Genomic DNA, 18,451 nt, shown 5'->3' with positions numbered 1-18,451 from the left:
TGATTTGATATTCAACTACAAGTTTTGAGAAGTGTAATTAAAACCAAAATATCTCCACTTGCCCACAGGAATAATTAGTAGCAAGCAAATAAAACAACCTGGCAATATCAGATATTAGAAAGATTTGAAGCAGTTACAGTTCTCACATATTCTTTGCAGGAATATAAAATGGTACAACTACTTTAGAAATAGGCAATTTCTTATAAAAATAAACATATATCTACTTTGTGACCTGGCAATGTTATTTTTAAGAATTTATTCAAGGGAAATGACATTTAAAAAGATTGTTCATTGCTGCTTTATTTATAACAGCAAAAAGCTGGAATATTCCAGATATCTATCAATAGGAAAGTGCATAAACTCTGGCAATTCATACACTGGATTCTATGCAGCAAAAAAAAAAAAAAGAAAGAAAGAAAAAAAAAGAAATAATCTTTTTACAGAACAACAAGGATAAATCTAAAATCATTATGCTGAATGAAAGAAGCCAAACACAAAAGGGCACAAACTATATGATTCCGGTTATACAAAGTTCTAGATTGGAATTTGAATGTATCATTCAGTCTGCTCTGATATTTTTCAATAGGAGAAATGCCTAAGTCTCCAACTTCTGGATTGAGAATATTACATAATGTAAAAAATATATTGCATTTGCTTAAGTCTAATGTGACTCCTCTGAAATAAAATTAGATTTGCTTACATTTGGTGTTCACAAATAGTAATTTGTTTTGTAAGCTAAACTTGAAACCTCTAGTACCTGACTACCTTTCTCTACATTTAAATAAAAAATCTAAGGTGGTAACTTGTTCTGTGATTTTTAAATAGGGGTTGGGGAAAAAAAAGGAATAAAGGTAGAAACAATTTTCTTTTGCATCTCAACTGTTCTCAAATCTTGAATTTTAAAAGTATTGACCCCTGAAGTGAATACTGGTTTCTAGAAGTGCAAAATCACCGATCCTTTAAGTTTTCTGGCCATGAAGATAGTAGCCCAAGTACACATTCAAAACCTTTCCCTCCCTCATGATATCCTCTAAAATAAATTCTCACAAGATAAAATGTCCTATACACAATGTAGGAAATGTGTCAAATAACACAAGTTCAAGTAGTATTGGCCAGACGAAAATGTAATTAGGAAAAAAACTGAAAAAATTAACCAGTAGCATGTACACATCTTGCTGCAAATGAGCACAGTGTAGTACTGTGAGTAAATATGGAGAGAAGTCTAAAGTAGGGTTGTAAAATAACCCTCAGCTTGGCAAGAAGTATGTTGGATACTGCTGGATATTTTCGTCACCACCAAAATTGAGACACTAGGAGAAATAATTAAAGAAAACACTTGGCTAAGTTACTGCTTCCTCTCTACTCTGTCCCTGTTTCACTATAAACTACAAAAGAAGAAATCTGAAAGTAAATCAATTTTGCAGCAGTGGAACAGCAGTAATAGTGAAATGATAATATATGGTTAGGTACATAATAAAAAGACCAATATGCTTCAGGGAATCAGTCTTACACATTTTATCAAAAATGTAACTGGTTCCTATGAAAGCAATGAGAGGAAATATAAGAGGTACCTTTCAAAGGTGATCCAAAGGTATTAATACTTAACAAATTGAGACTGCAATTAGAAAAACTTTCAGATTAAGGCTACCCAAGATAGCATATTCCTGCCTATCCTAACCTTAAATAAATATACCTCAGTAGTTTAAGAACTAGCATGAAATTACACATTTCTCAAATATTTTAGATAGGGTAATCAAAAAAAGATATAGCCAAGTCATACTATTATGAAAATGAAGTCATTTAACTTCAAAAATTCTTCATGAGATCATTTCATTTCAAAAAATCCTATTATCTGGGTAGAAATTTTTAAAAAATCACCTATAACCGCCACAAGTGAGGGCTAATCTCCAACCCATCGAACATAGAAACAAAAGACAGTAAAACCATAAACATCCACTGAATTTTAGAAAAGATGTAGTGCCTGAGTTCTATATCTGACCATATGTCAAAACAATGTAAAGGCATTTTCAGTCTTTCTTTTGTATTCTTTTTGGTTCATACCATTACTACAGCCTGAATAGTATGCAATTTATATGCCCTTCTTCAATCTGAAGTTGCAATCTAGCCAAACAAAATATTACTCATATAAAGCAATCAAAGTGAATAAATGATCCACTAAAACAACCTAGAAGTAATGACACCTTACTAACAATGAGGTCGCCTAGAGACCATGTCTTGTTTTCTAGATACCATTTCCCAGTGAAAAGAACCAGAGATTGATGAGAATATGGCTGACAACAAATCTGGGGCAGGAAAAATAAACCATGTTAGATCTAATAATTCCAGAAAACAAGGAAATACCAAACCCCCTCCAAAATAATGGAGTTATGTCAAAAGGACACAGAAACCAGCGTGAAGGGGCTCTCATTGGCCAAATATGTGATAATGATCATATCAAAAACAGGGCTCAAAGCAGTAACTACCAAACAAAAGGGAGAAATATGAAATAGGAAATCCCTTATTTCTAGAAAAATACCAGCTACCAATTAGAAAATTATCATTTTGTAACCCCAAATTTAAAGTGATCAACAAGTGAAAACCATTAGATGTAGGCATTACATACATACCTGGCCTGCAAGTCCTGGACAATCAGCTAAGAGCCGATCTTAGTGTAAGCCAGAGAGCTACACAGTAGCATTGGCTGCTCTGGGTCTAACAGCAGGAGTACTAACAGACCCTACTCTTAAGCTCTCTACTGAGCTCAGCATTGTCTCTCATTCTCAATGCAACCATGTCCCTTCTTCTTGGACAACAGTAGCAGCAGTGACAGAGAGATGAGGACTCTAGGAAAGAACAGAGCAGAGAATGCAACAACAAATATCCCCAGGTTGAATTTCCTATATTTATAGGCCCATCCACTCCAGCCCATGAATCTATGCAAATGAGAGCACAGAGTTCAACAGCTATTGGCAATCAGCAAAGCCGATTTAGTACTAACAACTGCTACTCCATCAAAAGGCCTGTCCTAGTGGCCAGTAAATGACTCCCATGAAGAGGCCGTAAGGTGCTGCCAACTGCCCAGGCGAGTTTTCCCCTGGAAATGATTAATATTTTACCAGAAAAGGAGCCAACATTTAGAATGCTGAGTAAATAAAGCATCCACTAAGCTGAATACAAGACAGAATCAAAAGGTTAAAATAAAAAAAGAAAAAAAGAAAAAGAAAAAATATCTACCTAACAAGGTGTATGTACCTGCAAAAAAAACCAGATAGTGTGATTTTATCTCCTCTAGGAGGACAGGCTGCTCCTGAATCCATGTGTGCTATATGGGAAGTAAGGAGTACTCTTTGTTTCACTGAATCAAGATTCCCATGGGTGGATTAATGGAGCTACAGGATACAAATTTGGTAATAGCCAAGAAAAGGACCTCAGTTTATGTTGTGAAAGAATCAGATGACTTCCATTACCATTCATCCCAGTTATATCCTTCAAGAGGAGCCTACCAGCTGGCTCTTACAATGTGACTACAGCGGAATCACAAGGCAGTCTGGAAGGTATATGCCTTGTGGTGGAAACGAAGCTGTAAATTCCCCGAACCTATGTTCTCTGGCAAGTGCTCATACAAAAGACAACTGAATGCTTGGCCTGGCCACATCCCCAGGCATCAGCATCCATTCTCCTGCATGAGGCTGAAGAAAGAAGAGAAAAAAGAGATACTTTCACCAGTGCTTCACTAAGGCTGCTATGTTAACTCCCCTGGTAGCTGTGCCTGTATGCTCTTGGTCTTTTTCATAGGTGGGACTATAACCAAAATAACAAGGTATTTGTTTTTAATAGTTCTTTTTTAAGTTTTATTTAGAAATAATAAAGTTTGGGTGTTTTAACTTTTTTTTACTAAATGTAGCCCCAAAACCTTGAATGAATTGTTTGTTCTTAAACCTATCATCAATAAATTATATGCAAGTTTACAATGTAGTGGGTTATTATTGGTGTTGTTTATACAGTGTTTTGGTGGAAAGTAAAACTGTAATAAAAATAAAAGTTAGTAATTCATATTAACACACACACACACAGACACACACACTGGGAGGAAGATTGTTGGGAAACAAGACATATGTATTATGTTAAAATATCACCCCAAAGATAATAGGCTAAATGCAAAAGTGGGAGGGGGAACACTTTAACGCTGGTGAGATATGGCAATCATCACATTAACCAAGTGCTAAAATTAGGATCACTAACAATGGAACAACATGAAATGTGCCTCTTCATGTGATGCAATATGAAGTATACAACACTAGCTATTAAATATTATGGTCAAAATATTTAATAAATACAATCAAGCTTATAAGCTTATTTTCTACTTTACAGAAATACTAAAGAAAGAGATCCTAGCAAAACAATACCTACCACAAGAAAATAGGAATGGATAAGGAAACTGAGAAATGCAGGATCTCTAAAACCTTAATCATGGCCCTCAGACCTCCAGCATCCCCTGGAAGCTTATTACATTTGCACGATTTCAGACTCCAAGCTTGACTTACTGAATCAGAATATATTTTTTAACAGGTCCTAGGTAATTCACTGTCCACTAAAATTTTAGGAGCACTGATCAACAAGGTACCTGACTGAGACTCTTCAAAAGTCAGTTTAATGCCAAAATGGGTTCACTGGTGAAATCTACCTAATATTTAAAGAAGAAATTATGCCAAATCTTTATAAACTCTTTCAGAGGATAGAAGCAGAAAGAATACCTTCTAACTCATTCTATGAGGCCAGCATTACTCTAATACTAAAACCAGACAAAGAAATTACAGGAAAATTACAGACCAGTATCTCTCATGAACACACAGGTTTAAAAATCCTCAGCAAAATATTACCAAATCAAATTAAACAATGTGTAAAAAGTACTATTCATCAAAACCAAGTGAGATTTATTTCAGTAGGCAAGGTTGGTTTGACATGCAAAAAAAAATCAGTTAATGCAATCCATCATGTCAACAGGCTAAAAAACAAAAATCACAAATTCATATCAATAGATGCAAAAAATTGTGCATAAAAAATGAAAAAGAATTTGAGAAAACCCAACATCCATTAATGATAAAAGTCTTAGTAACCTAGGAATAGAGAATAACTTTCTCAATCTGATAAGTAAATACAACAAGGTTTTAAGATACAAGAATAATATATGAAAGTCAATATAAGCAATAAACAAGAGAAGTTTGAAATTAAAAACAATATCATTTATATTAGCACATCAAAAATACTTATGTATAAATCTAGCAAAATACTTATGAATTCTATATGATAAAAACTATAAAACTCTACACCAAAGAAGAACTAAATAAATGGAGAGATATTCTGTGTTCATGGATCAGAAGACACCATATTTTCAAGATGTCGATTTTTCTCAACTTAATCTATAGATTCAATGAATCTCAATAAAAGTCCTGGCAAGTTATTTTGTGGAATTGGCAAATTGATTCTAAAGTTTTATGGAAAGGCAAAAGACCCAGATAGCCAACACAATATTGAAGGAAATAATAAAGTTGGAGGACAGACTCTACCTGACTTGAACATTTATTATAAAGCTACAGTAATCAAGATAGTGTAGTATTGTTGAAATAATAGACAGGTCAATGGGACAGAGTAGAGAATCCAGATACAGCGCTAAATAAATATTATCATCTAATATTTGATGAAGGCACAAAGGCAAAACAATGGAGCAAAGATAGGCTCTTTAACAGATAGGACTAGAACAACTAGACATTCACATACACACACACAAAATGAATCTAGACACAGACTTTACATCTTTAGAAAAGTTAACTGAAAATGGATCTCGAACTAAAAATATAATGCAAAACTATAAAATTCATAGACAATAACATAGGAAAAAATCTAGATGACCTCTGGTATTATAATGCCATTTTAGATATAACATCAAAGACATGATCAATGAAAAGAGGAACTGATAAGCTGGACTTTATTAAAATAAAAACTTCTGCTTTATGAAAAACAATACCAAGAGAATTAGAAGAAAAGCCGCAGACTGGGAAAAAATATTTGCAAAAGACATATCTGATAAAGGACCATTTTCCAAAACATACAAAGAACTCTTACAACTCAATGATAAGGAAACGAAGTACCCAATTTGAAAAATGGGCAAAGACCTTAACATACACTTCTCTAAAGAAGAAATACAGATGGCAAATAAAGACATAAAAAGGTGCTTCGTATCATATGTCATTAGGGAAATACAAATTAAAACAACAATGAGATACAACTGTACACACATAAAAATGGATAAAAATCTGGAACACTGACAAGTGAAAATACTGGCAAGGATGTGTGGCAATGGACAGGAACTCTCAAAATGGTTGAGCCACTTTGGAAGAGTTGTTGGTTTCTTACAAAACTAAACATCTCTTATAATATTATACAACAATTGTGCTCCTTGGTATTTACCCAAAGGAGTTGAAACCAAGTCCACACAAAAACCTGCATATGGATATTTATATTTATAGTAACTTTATTCATAATTGGAAAAACTTAGAAGCAACCAAGATGCCCTTCAGTAGGTGAATGGACAAACTGTGGTACATCCAGACAATAGAATATTATTCTGCACTAAAAAGAAATGAGCTATTAAGCCAAGAAAAAACATGGAAAAATCTTAAATATGTATTACTGTATTACTAAGTCAAAGAAGCCAATCTGAGAAGGCTACATACCATACAATTTCAATTATATGGCATTATGAGAAAGGCAAAACCATGGAGACAATAGAAAGATCAGTGGTTGTCAAAGGGTCGGAGTATGGAGAGACGAATAGGCAGATCATAGAGGGTTGTTAGGATAGAGAAACTTCTCTGTTATGATATTATGACAATGGACATATTTATTTATATATCTGTCCAAAACCATAGAATGTACAATACCGAGAGTGAATCCTAAGGTAATCTATGGACTTTGGTTGATTTTGATGTTTCATACAGGTTCATCTTTGGTAAAACAAACAAACAAAAATATACCATTCTAGTGAGTAATGATGATAATGGAGGGGGCTTTGCATGTGTGCAGGTAGGGTTATATAGGAAATCTCTGTAACTCTCCCTGTTTTTTTGTAAAAATGAAACTGCTCTAAAAAAATAAAGTACTAAAAGAAAGTCCATCAACAAATGTGAGAAATTCTTTAGAAAAAAAAGAAATTTAAATGACATAAAAAAATAAAATTTAATGTTGGAAAAAATTCAATCCTACTTCAAAAAGGTTATAGAGCATAAAATATATTATTGGAACAACTGAGGCAATTTGACTACAGACTAGAATTTAGATGATATTGTGTAATAGTTAATCTTCTTACGTGTGCTACTGATACTGTAGTTATGTAGGGGGAGTATCTATTATGAAGAGATACATGCTGAGATGTTTAAGGGTGAATTGTTATAATATCTGTAACTCGCTTTCAAATGGTACAGCAAAATCAAATTTATACAGAGAGATGAAGCAAATATGATTAAATAATAAAAGTTGCAGAATATACAGAAGGTTACCTGTCATACTAGTCTTTTAACTTACTGGGTTTCTAAAATGTTTACTAATAAATTGAAGAAAAGCCATAGTATGAGAGGAATGGTTTCACTGAGTATATTTAAAATTAGAAAAAGGATGAAATAACTGACATATTAAATTGTTACAATTCTTAAAGAAAACACTACGGCATAATAAATTGTTTGATGCAAAAATACTAGGATAAAAACACCAGAACACTTTTACTACATATCTGACAGCAATATTTTGAACAATTTAAGTGTTGATCAATAATATAATTAATTATTTAAAATGGGTGACTCTCATTTCAGCATCAGAAAGCATACATTGGTGGGGATGAGAGGATAGCTTCAAAACCAAGAATTATACTACAGTTGCCACAAGACAGAGAATCAATACCTTATGCCTACTACCCAGGTCCAACATCACTGTCCATAAATATTTTATATAAATGTCTAAAAAGTATGAAGGAAATTATTTTAAAGAACTTAATTTAAACGACTAATTCTCAAATGAAAATATTAAAATATTTAGATTTAGTTAAATATAATGATATAATTAGTATAAAGTTAGTTTATAAAACTTTATAAAACTATTTTGTTGTTGAAAAGTCATCTCCTACTATTTTATTTTTAAAAAAGAACAATGAGTGGATACTAAAAATCTTAATTCACACCACTAAGGAAGTGTTAATATAGTGGAATAGTACTATAAGTCACTGCAGACTAAGGATAAATTGTTTATCACAAACTGCTGCTAAAGAGTTGTGGTGTACATTTAGTTAAATTCAGTAGGGGACAACAGGATGCTTTCCTCTTTTACTGATCTAAACACAATAGGAACCATATGCTCAAACTGTGACACACTGTTAGCGGCTATTACAGCGGCATTCTTCACATCAACATGTTAAAGCCCTGTTAGTCTTCCCATTATAAAGTACGAATTTAGAGACCTATAAACCAATCGAATTATTATTTACTTACTATCATTGATATTATTTTATAAACTGTAAGCCCAAAAATATAGAAGCATGATTTCTATACTACTATAAAATATATATTTACAAATATATAAAAATCTAAATATATGCATACATGCTGAAAATAAATAAAAATCTCAATTATGTTTGATAAGGCCTAAGGACAGCATAAAATCAAGTAAAACGTAGAGTGTACGTCTCATTGGCTTCAAGGCCCATCATTACTAAATTATAAGACAAATATAAAGTTATAAATTTCATCCTGAAATATTAATATATATCACTGAAGTCACCTATCCCACTAAAATTTAGTTATAATCAGGTTGATCTCCTTACTTAATTTCTGTGGGGAGGGAAATCTTTCTTCAAGATTTATATACATTTTTTTTTTTCCTATTTCCAGGGCTGCCAATTTCTCACACATTTTAAATTTTTCCTTTCTTGTTTCTAACTTATTGTCTTTCTTTTTTTCCATTCTACTAAGTCAGGTTTTTTGTTTCATTGTTTGGATTTTGTTTTTGTTTCCTACACACAGTACTTGTTTGTGCACTGAGATAGGTGCTCAAGTGTGGGGTTTTACAGTCCAGACTCTACCTTGATTTTAACTTTTCTTCAGACTCCTGGCCACTAGAAATTACCCACTGTACTCCTTGCTCTCAGCTCCAACCCACTCTCTGCCGCTCTCTCCCCATCACTCTCACCTTAGTCTTTTCGCTGGCACACATCCACTGAATTCCGGGGTAATTGTAACTTATATTTTCTCTCCCTTTAATTTATTGTCTTTTACTGAATCCTTCTCTTCTTGCAGAAAATAGCACAAGCTATTTTCCTAAACTAAGAAAAATTTTCTCCCATAAAAGGAATTCTGGTGCTGTTAAATTATTATTACCATTACTATTACAATTACTATTATACTGCTTCCAGACTCAGAGCAAACTAGTTACAGTTCTTCTTTCTTACCTTTTATTTTATAAGCAAAGGTGAAGAGAAAGTAAAAAGATCTAAAAGCATTTCAAATCAATAGTGCTCAAATTCAACATTTGAAAACCAGCTTCAAATAAATGCACAATAAATTCGTGTCCATTCTTTCTCCCTTTGGCAAGTGTTCCGCTTTTAATTTTTTTTTATAAAGGAATTTACTTTCTAATAACCCATGAATATATAACAGGAATTCACTTTTGACCTAACTGTGCTTGCTTTATCAATGTTTTTTTCATAATTCAGAAAGAAAAATATAAAATTTGTCTTATGAAATTATAAACAGTATCAAATTGATGTATTGTCAGAAATAACCTTATTCAGATGTTCTCAGTGGGTGTGGTATCATGTCCTGGACGCGGTATACTGGAAATTTTTGGGTATAATTGGGGGAAATTGCCGCTGACATTTTAGAGAACAGAGTCAAGGGTGCTAGCTTTCCTAAAATCTAAGGGTCACTCTGCACTAAGAAGAGTTATATCGCCCATAAATTTTGAATATTTGACCAGGCATTTATAAAGTGAAAAGTATGTGTGTAAATATCCAAGCTTAGAACCTAACTAAACTTTTGACGTAAATAAAAAGGTCTGTTTTGTGGAGTATATTTTGAATTTTCCCTCAATGCAATTATTATGTAAATCACTAGAAGAACTATAATTTATTTCTTTTAAAATTTTACTAGGAGTTGTTCATCATTTTGGAAAATCATGTCACCAACGGAACACACCTGTATGTTTATACAAGTCTGCAATACAATACACCTGACTTACTCACGATAACTCTACATATAGACAAAGAACCAGATTTATTTATTTAAATATTTTAGTATAGTTGGGTCCAGGCACCTAAAATTTAAAATATAGAATCTTTGTTTGATATTACAATCATCATATCATTGTCATTATCACTATTAAATCGAGGAAATATGTATGAATAAAAAGCAGTGACAGCTTTTTTCAGGAAGAACTGAAGGGGATTTATCTAGGCAAGCATTATAGTAAACTCATTAGGAAATGACGGGGTGTTCAGTTGCTAACAATGATAATGAAAATATACTCAAAAGAAGAAGCACACTTCAATTTAAAGAGTGTCAGAATAGACAAGAAATCAGTACAGAGATGTCACATAAGTGAACAGAAACAAGCTTACAGAAATTGTTCTACTGAGGTATAGGTAAACTAAGGTCATGCCTAGAGGTACAAGCAAAGGGGAGGTACAAAGTATGTATTTCCTCAGTCCACATAATGAAAAAATAATATGCATGTCAAGGAAATCCTTGAATGAAAAATTATTTTAGAAAACATAAAAGGCTAAAGGGTATATATGTTTGGGAGAGGAAAGCCCCATGTAATACCAGTATGTATATGTTATTGACCACAGGAAATCATACCACTTGATGGTCAGTCATCTCTTTTCTTTCTAACCAGAAGATTCCTGAATTATTATTCCAAAATCTCTGAAATCATAATCTCATGTAAATACTCTAATTCACCATAAAAAAACAACCACAGTAATAATAATAGTAAAGATAATAATAATAATGTATCTAATATCTAAGAGTACTTACTATTTATTATTTCTTACACCAAAGAAAAATTAAAGTATAGATTACTGGTTATTTAAAAATACATGAAAAAAAGACAAACATACAAAGACGCTATCATACAAATAATCTCTAAACACAATTTTTTTAAATACAGTATGATTATTACCCCCAAAAGTCAGGTTATTGAAACAAATTGATTTTTAAAATGGTCTATAACTCTTTTCACTCAGCTTTATTTTACTCAACATGTTTTACTAGATTTTCAGTTTCACCTCATATCAGAACTTTGTTTTTTTGATGTTTCCTTTTCAAAGTAATACATAGTTAATTCTTGCAATTAATGTCAGCAACTCATAGGAAGCATTTCTAAATCACAAGGATTCAATACGGTTGCTGCTTTAGAAATAGTTATCATTTGGGATTATTTACATTAAGACCCATATATTGAAAGGCAACATCTTAATGAGCAAAATACAGGGGCTGAGAGCAGGAGCACTAAAAAGGGTTAATTAGATGCATTAATAAATGAAAAAGATTAATAAAGAAGCAGTTTTACAGCCACTCATGAATTATCACATCCATACAATTACCCTATCAGAAAGAATTCATATCACCACTCTGATGAAGAAGAATACAAGACACAGAGACAATACTCTGATGAAGAAGAATACAAGACACATATGTTGAGGATGACTCAGAAAAAAAATAATGGAATGAGTTAATGCCCCCCTAAAAAATCCAATTATTTTTCAGGGAATAACATATTCTATATCTCTCGATTTTTTTCACTCCATCTTTACTTTATTGTCTCAGACTCTTTGCCATTAATAAACTACGGTAGAGAAAAGTGTGAGACTGGAGTGACTGGGAAAGAAGAAAAGATAAATATACATGAAAATATAGTCTATTGATTTAGAAAGGTTTGCTAATTGATTAACTTTCAAACTAGTCTGTTATCTGAAACATGATTGGCAAAATGTCTATTAAATAAAAATATAGGCTGTCATATTACTAGTTCCCAACAGCATGTTTTATTCTAGTCTTAATTTTATTTGTAATCACTTTTTTGAAGTGCTTCTCTTTATCATGTTATTTGCAGTACGTAAATTATGACCTATTGATAGGTTTGCTTAATTTATAGAATTATCAACTAAATTTATAATTAATCAAGATAATATCCCAAATATAAAACTGTAATTAGTGTGTGCTAAATCAACATTTTTTGGTTATCCATTTTTTTAATGTGTTAGTATTATTAATAGTTATTGATTCTGAATAACTTTTTAAATAAAAGTCATGTACTAAAATGATCAACAAACATTATAAGAGGCACCTAACCAGTTCAAAAAGTGAGAAATTCACATATGCTTAAACTCTAGGCCACAAAAAAAGAATCATTCTAAGTACCAGAAAAAAAATTGAATCCAGTTCCTGGCACCCGTTCAAGCCACGTGAAGATATCTGGCTCATAGTTTACTTAACAATAACCTACAAGAAATTTTCCATTCCATTTGTATAAAAAGAATGATTAAATTGAAACCTTTTGTTCTGTTATTGTTAACAGTCGAGAGTTATCTCTGGTAGTGTGAATTTATTCAAGCAGTTGTTTCTGTTTTTCATAAAGAGAAAGTGGTCAAAGTTTATTATAAAGTCTCTTAAACTTTTAACCGCAATGGCAATCCAAAACTAAACAAAATTTAAAATTAGTTTCCACTGCTAAACCGTTATGGGTAAAAACAAAACAAAACAAAACAAAACAGAATTACTTCTTTCTTACTTTTAATAACTCTTACAAATTTGTTCATTAAAGATTTTTAAATGTAAACATGTCAAGATTAGTATGACTTCAGCTTCTGTTTCTACTACAGAATTTCTGAAACAAAAATGTATGTTAAAAAAAACAACTTTGTTTACTCTTACTGTAGAGTCTAGACGGAATATGGCAAAAAACAAACAATTAAATGAGCAAATTTAAACTTACTCTAACAAAAGACAGGTGTCATATCTTCTTTGAAATGGTACTTTGACTCTGAAGAAAACATGAAAGAGACCGACAGAATATCAGTTTTACATAAAATTCTTTTTTTCTATACAATCCTATTTTTATTTGATTTAATCCAGTTTTATTGCATGATGATATTTATGTCAAATGAAGTTGCTATGGAAATAACTGTGAGATCAGGCATTAACATGACATGGCATTATTTGACTTATTTCCCTTAATTTAATAAGACACAAATTAAATTTAAATGAAAGATGCTTAAGGAAATCTATCACTAGTTTTTGTGGTTGGATTTCTGTATATGGTTCTTATATTTGATGACAATAATAAATCAATGCATTAGTAAGAACAGTTTAAGAATCATCCCTGTTATCCATCACCCTTAATTAAGGAAGCATCTGTCAATGTATTTATTTATACTTGATTGTTTTGTACATTGTGCTAAAAATCACAGGATATAACAAAAAGGCATATTCCTTATCTTCATAAAGTTTACAATCTAGTAAGGAAGTCATAATAAATGTATAGAAAAAATATAACAACTATAGATAAAGGAGTTCAAACTAATAAAATAAATGATAAAACATGGGGGCAGGAAATCTATTTGCTTGTGAGTAGAAGTTTAAATATTTACTTTTCGATAGTTCTTTCATGATATGAAACTGAGAACATCAAGGTATAAATAGTGTTCAACATTATGTTTGGGTTTCTGAAAGTATTTGAAACCAGTAATGGTTAAAACAGCAGAATTCCATAAAACATTTAATAACTATGAGTATTTTAAAATATTACACAATTGAAATGCTTAGGATATAGAAACACTCTAGAAACCAATTCCATCACTTCATATTCCAACGTGAGAAAACTGAAGCCCAGAAAGTTATTATGTGCCCAAGATAACCAAGTTAGTTAGTAGCAAATATAAAAATATAAATCAAGTTCCTGATTTTAATACCAGCCTTCTTTCCACAAAATCTTACTGGATCTCACTAGATAGATTATGATGTCAAATTTGAAAGGTACACAGAATATTATATAGGCTTTAGAAACACAAAAATGCAAGTACTGTTTCTATCAGCCTATGTCCTATAGAGTGAAAGAATATGATTAATTTGTTTTCAAACCTAGAGATCTTACTTTTCAAAGAAAAAGATAGAGAAAAAAAGACATTAGGCACACAGCTGTGTATTAACTGAGTAGAGTCTATTCTAGTTTTTTATGTATATCACATAAAAATGCACGAATTAAGGTAACATGTGATCAGAAGTAGTATCTGCTATAAAAAAGAATTATTCACACACAAAAAAGATTGAAATAGAAACTTTTAAAATTTGGGAGCCCAGGTGTTACTTTAGCTCTCACAAATTATATATACATATATATTTTTTTCAAATTTCATCTTGTAGGTCATTATATCTCCTGTACTTAAAACAAAAATAAACAAACAAAAAATAACAAAAAACAAATGCAACACACACACAGAACAGAAAAGGTAAATATACCATATATCAGTGAGGAAGATGACATACAAAAAAACTGAAGATTTTCAAAACCAGTGAATTTTAAATACATATTCCATAACTGAATTACAGTTTCAAGGTTAATGATTCCTTCAACATCACTTCTACAATTCCTTAGTGCTCTATCATTTAAATCTGTAAGTGTTCTCTAACAAACTTTACGTATCATTAAACTTAAATATGCTGGATGTGAGATCTTATAGACTTTTCATCCTGTATCTCAGACCTTTATATAGAAAAATTCTACATGATTATGTCCTTAACGTTTTTCTGAACTCAACGTCATATATATTTGATTTTTTTTTCTTAACACCTTTAAGACTGTTGGAGGAAATAATGTAGTATTTAATAGAATTCCAGTGGAGATGAACATCCTAATGCTTTTCGCACCTCATGGCCATTTTTATGCTCAATTCCTTTGTTGGGAAATGATCTACAATAATCCCAGTGCTTGCTCTACTCAAGTCTTTGTTTAAATTTTCCCTAACCTAAATTTCTTTCCTTAACAACTCTAGCTAAAATAGTACCTACCTCCAGTTTATGTCTCCCTCTCTCTCCTTAACCTACATAACCTTTCTTCATAAAACATACTACTACTTGAAATATCATATATTTATTAGTTTATTACCTTACTGGAGGTTTATATTAACCAGAACAAAAGCTCTACAAGAGCTTGGAATAAAACATACTACTACTTGAAATATCATATATTTATTAGTTTATTACCTTACTGGAGGTTTATATTAACCAGAACAAAAGCTCTACAAGAGCTTGGAATAAAACATACTACTACTTGAAATATCATATATTTATTAGTTTATTACCTTACTGGAGGTTTATATTAACCAGAACAAAAGCTCTACAAGAGCTTGGAATATATTCACTGTTTTATCCTTAGTGCCTAGAAAAGTGCATGACACAGAGTAGAAATTCAACAGATATTTGTTAAAACAATAAAGTATATAATTTTATCTAAATTCCTCAAAATTATTAGTGATCTAAAAAATTACTAAATAAATGTGACCAATTATTTGCTAAACACTCAATTTTTGAATCTCATGTTTTAAAAGTAAGCCAGGCTATGCACTATGTACTACTTACTTAATTCTCATAAAATTCTATGAATTTTTTTACATGTGAGGAAAATAAGATTCAGATATTAGACCATGTGATGAGATAATATTACCAGTAAATGGCAGAACCTGAATTCAATTATGATTATCTAATTTGGAATCCTATGCTCTTATTGCTAGATATGTCATGTAATAATTAAAAGCATTAGTGTGCTTTTATTTGTTCCATTTTTAGACAGAAGTGAAATAATCAATTCTAGGCTCTAATAATCACAGAATTATGACTAAGGATATAATAATAGTAAACTGTCACACTTTTTTTTTTTGTCTCAGAGAAATAACAATTCCTAGTTGTTTTTTTCCTAAAGGATAATGGAAGGATCTATCAACAGTCACAGAAATGCAAAGTGACAGGTTTAATTATTGCTCTGGACACTCCAAACTTTTATAGAAATAATTGGTTTCAAAATATATCAGCCCAATAACTCTTTCCTGAGGCTTTTTAAATTCCGAATTTTCTAAAGCTGAAGTACAAGAAAGGGTGATTGTAAAGCAGACAGTCTACAAAATTCCCCTACTTAAGTGTCATATTTTAAAAGCCTCTCCATATTCAAATCATTGCACACTGGCCCTTTAATTACAACAAAAATCAAGAAAAAATATTAAAGGAGCAAAATGACAAATTCGTGTTAAAGTTCACTCCTGGATTCACTCATGATGAGGTTTACGTTAGTGCCCTAAAACAGCTGCTGTCTTCTAACGCCACTGATATTTTACTAAGTAGATGATGGCACTATTTACTGTCAAAACATAGCAGGCGTTGCAAGTAAAGTAAGAATTTTATTAAACAGCATTTATGGTGACAATACCAAAGTATTTGGGTACTTTGAAGATATCTTACAAGGCAAACAAAGGTGATCGATGTTAATTTTATTCATTGTCCACTCTAGATGAGCATGTAATGGTGCATGCAGAGAACTGACACTTCTATTTGTTTTCCTAACACATCTAAAATTTCTATATTTCCCTTCACATACCTTGGTCAAATAAAAAAGGGATTAGGCAGAATAACTGAATCGATGTTTTTAGAAGACATAAATTGTACTGTTTTCCTTAATCTCTCTATACTTTAAAACAATTCTACATAATGAGAAAAATATCTAAATAATTTACCAAAGAAATTGGCACTTTTTTCTTGGTAAAGTCTTCTTCAGTTTAAATTAGAAGCATAATAAAGTCTTTTGATATATTACTTTTTTGAAATTCTCTTTGGCATTAAATTCACACTTTTATTATCTCTTATATTTTTATTCAAAAGTCTCCCATTTGGTTTTTTCATCTTCAGATTTTTTTTGCCTTCCAATCGAAACAATGCACGTGGCCAGATTATTAACCCTAAAACATAGCCCTAATACTGTCATTCTTCTATTAATAATCCTTCAATCATGGCCATATCCAAAAATAAAATTTAAATTCCACAGCTTGATATTGAGAACCCTCTGTTTGGCCTCAAACTGCCCTATCAGTGATACCTTGTATTTCTCCCTTCTCTACATCTATTCAATCCTCTATGAGACTGGACCCCTCAACCTTTCGAGACCATCTTTAAATTTATTTCTTCCACGATGAATCATTTCATGATCAGATTCAAATATTATAGATAACTTGTACACAGACACGTCTTCTCATTTTTTCCTAAAAACTCAAAATTGTTTTGATGGTAATAAAAAAGAATAAAATATTTGAAAAAAAAAATTGGAAGTAAAATTGTAAGAAACAAGCAGTTGATTGGAAAAGGTAAGAGTTTGAGATAACTTCCAGTTTCTAACTCACTTGATTTGATAATGCTATTAACGGCCAACATGGAATACAAAAAAAAACACATGGTTGAAGAGGGTGGGATAGAGGCACAGAGAGAGATCATGAGTTCTGTATGAGGTAAGGCAGATTTTGAAGAATCCATGGGACACCGGAGTTTAAAAAAAAAATAGTTGGATTCATCATCTTTAGCTTCAGAATAAGCCAGGCTTAGAAAGTTTGGGTTGGGTCAACTAGCATAATGATAGTTTATGAGATGAGATGAGATCACCTATAGGGGTGTATATACAGAGAGGAAAAAGTTAAAGATTTATGAAAGACACTAAATATTATCACAGCAAAACAAGAAACTCAAGAAAGAGACTAAGAATACTAGTGAAGAAAAAAGGTCAAGGAAGATAAGGAAGGAAAAAAAAAACCTAAGACACAATAAGCCATTCATTAGACAATATAGCTTTGATTTATAACAAGATAAAAAGTGCTCATTAGGACGTGGTTCCATAGTGTAACGGTTAGCACATCTGCTTTACATGCAGAAGATCCTGGATTTACACCCCAGTGGAACCATAGTCCATGGTCTACAGCCATGCCACCCTGAACGAGTCCGATGTCTAATCTCAGAAGCTAAGCAGGGTCAGGCCTGGTTAGTACTTGAATGGAAGACCACCTAGGAAGACCAGGTGCTATAGGCATAAATAATAATAATTTTTTTTTTAAAAAGTGTTCATTAGATTTGTCCATAAGGACACCATCAGTGTTTTTGTCAAGAGCAGTTTCTATGAGTGATGTTATCAAGGCATACAGCAATAAGAAGAGAAGTAATTGGTACTGGACAAAGTAAGACCAGGAGTTTACACTACTCTCTTAAGGAGCTCAATTGAAAAGTCAAGGATTCAGAATGGTATCCAGAAGGAGATGGGGAGGTTGTTATTAATTTACTCGCTGTGGTGTATAGGATTTAAACATATGTATTTCTGAGAG

The sequence above is a fragment of the Pteropus alecto genome, unplaced genomic scaffold (assembly GCF_000325575.1).
Source record: "Pteropus alecto unplaced genomic scaffold, ASM32557v1 scaffold3, whole genome shotgun sequence".
NCBI classification, from domain to species: domain Eukaryota; kingdom Metazoa; phylum Chordata; class Mammalia; order Chiroptera; family Pteropodidae; genus Pteropus; species Pteropus alecto.
This window is presented reverse-complemented; position numbering follows the sequence as displayed.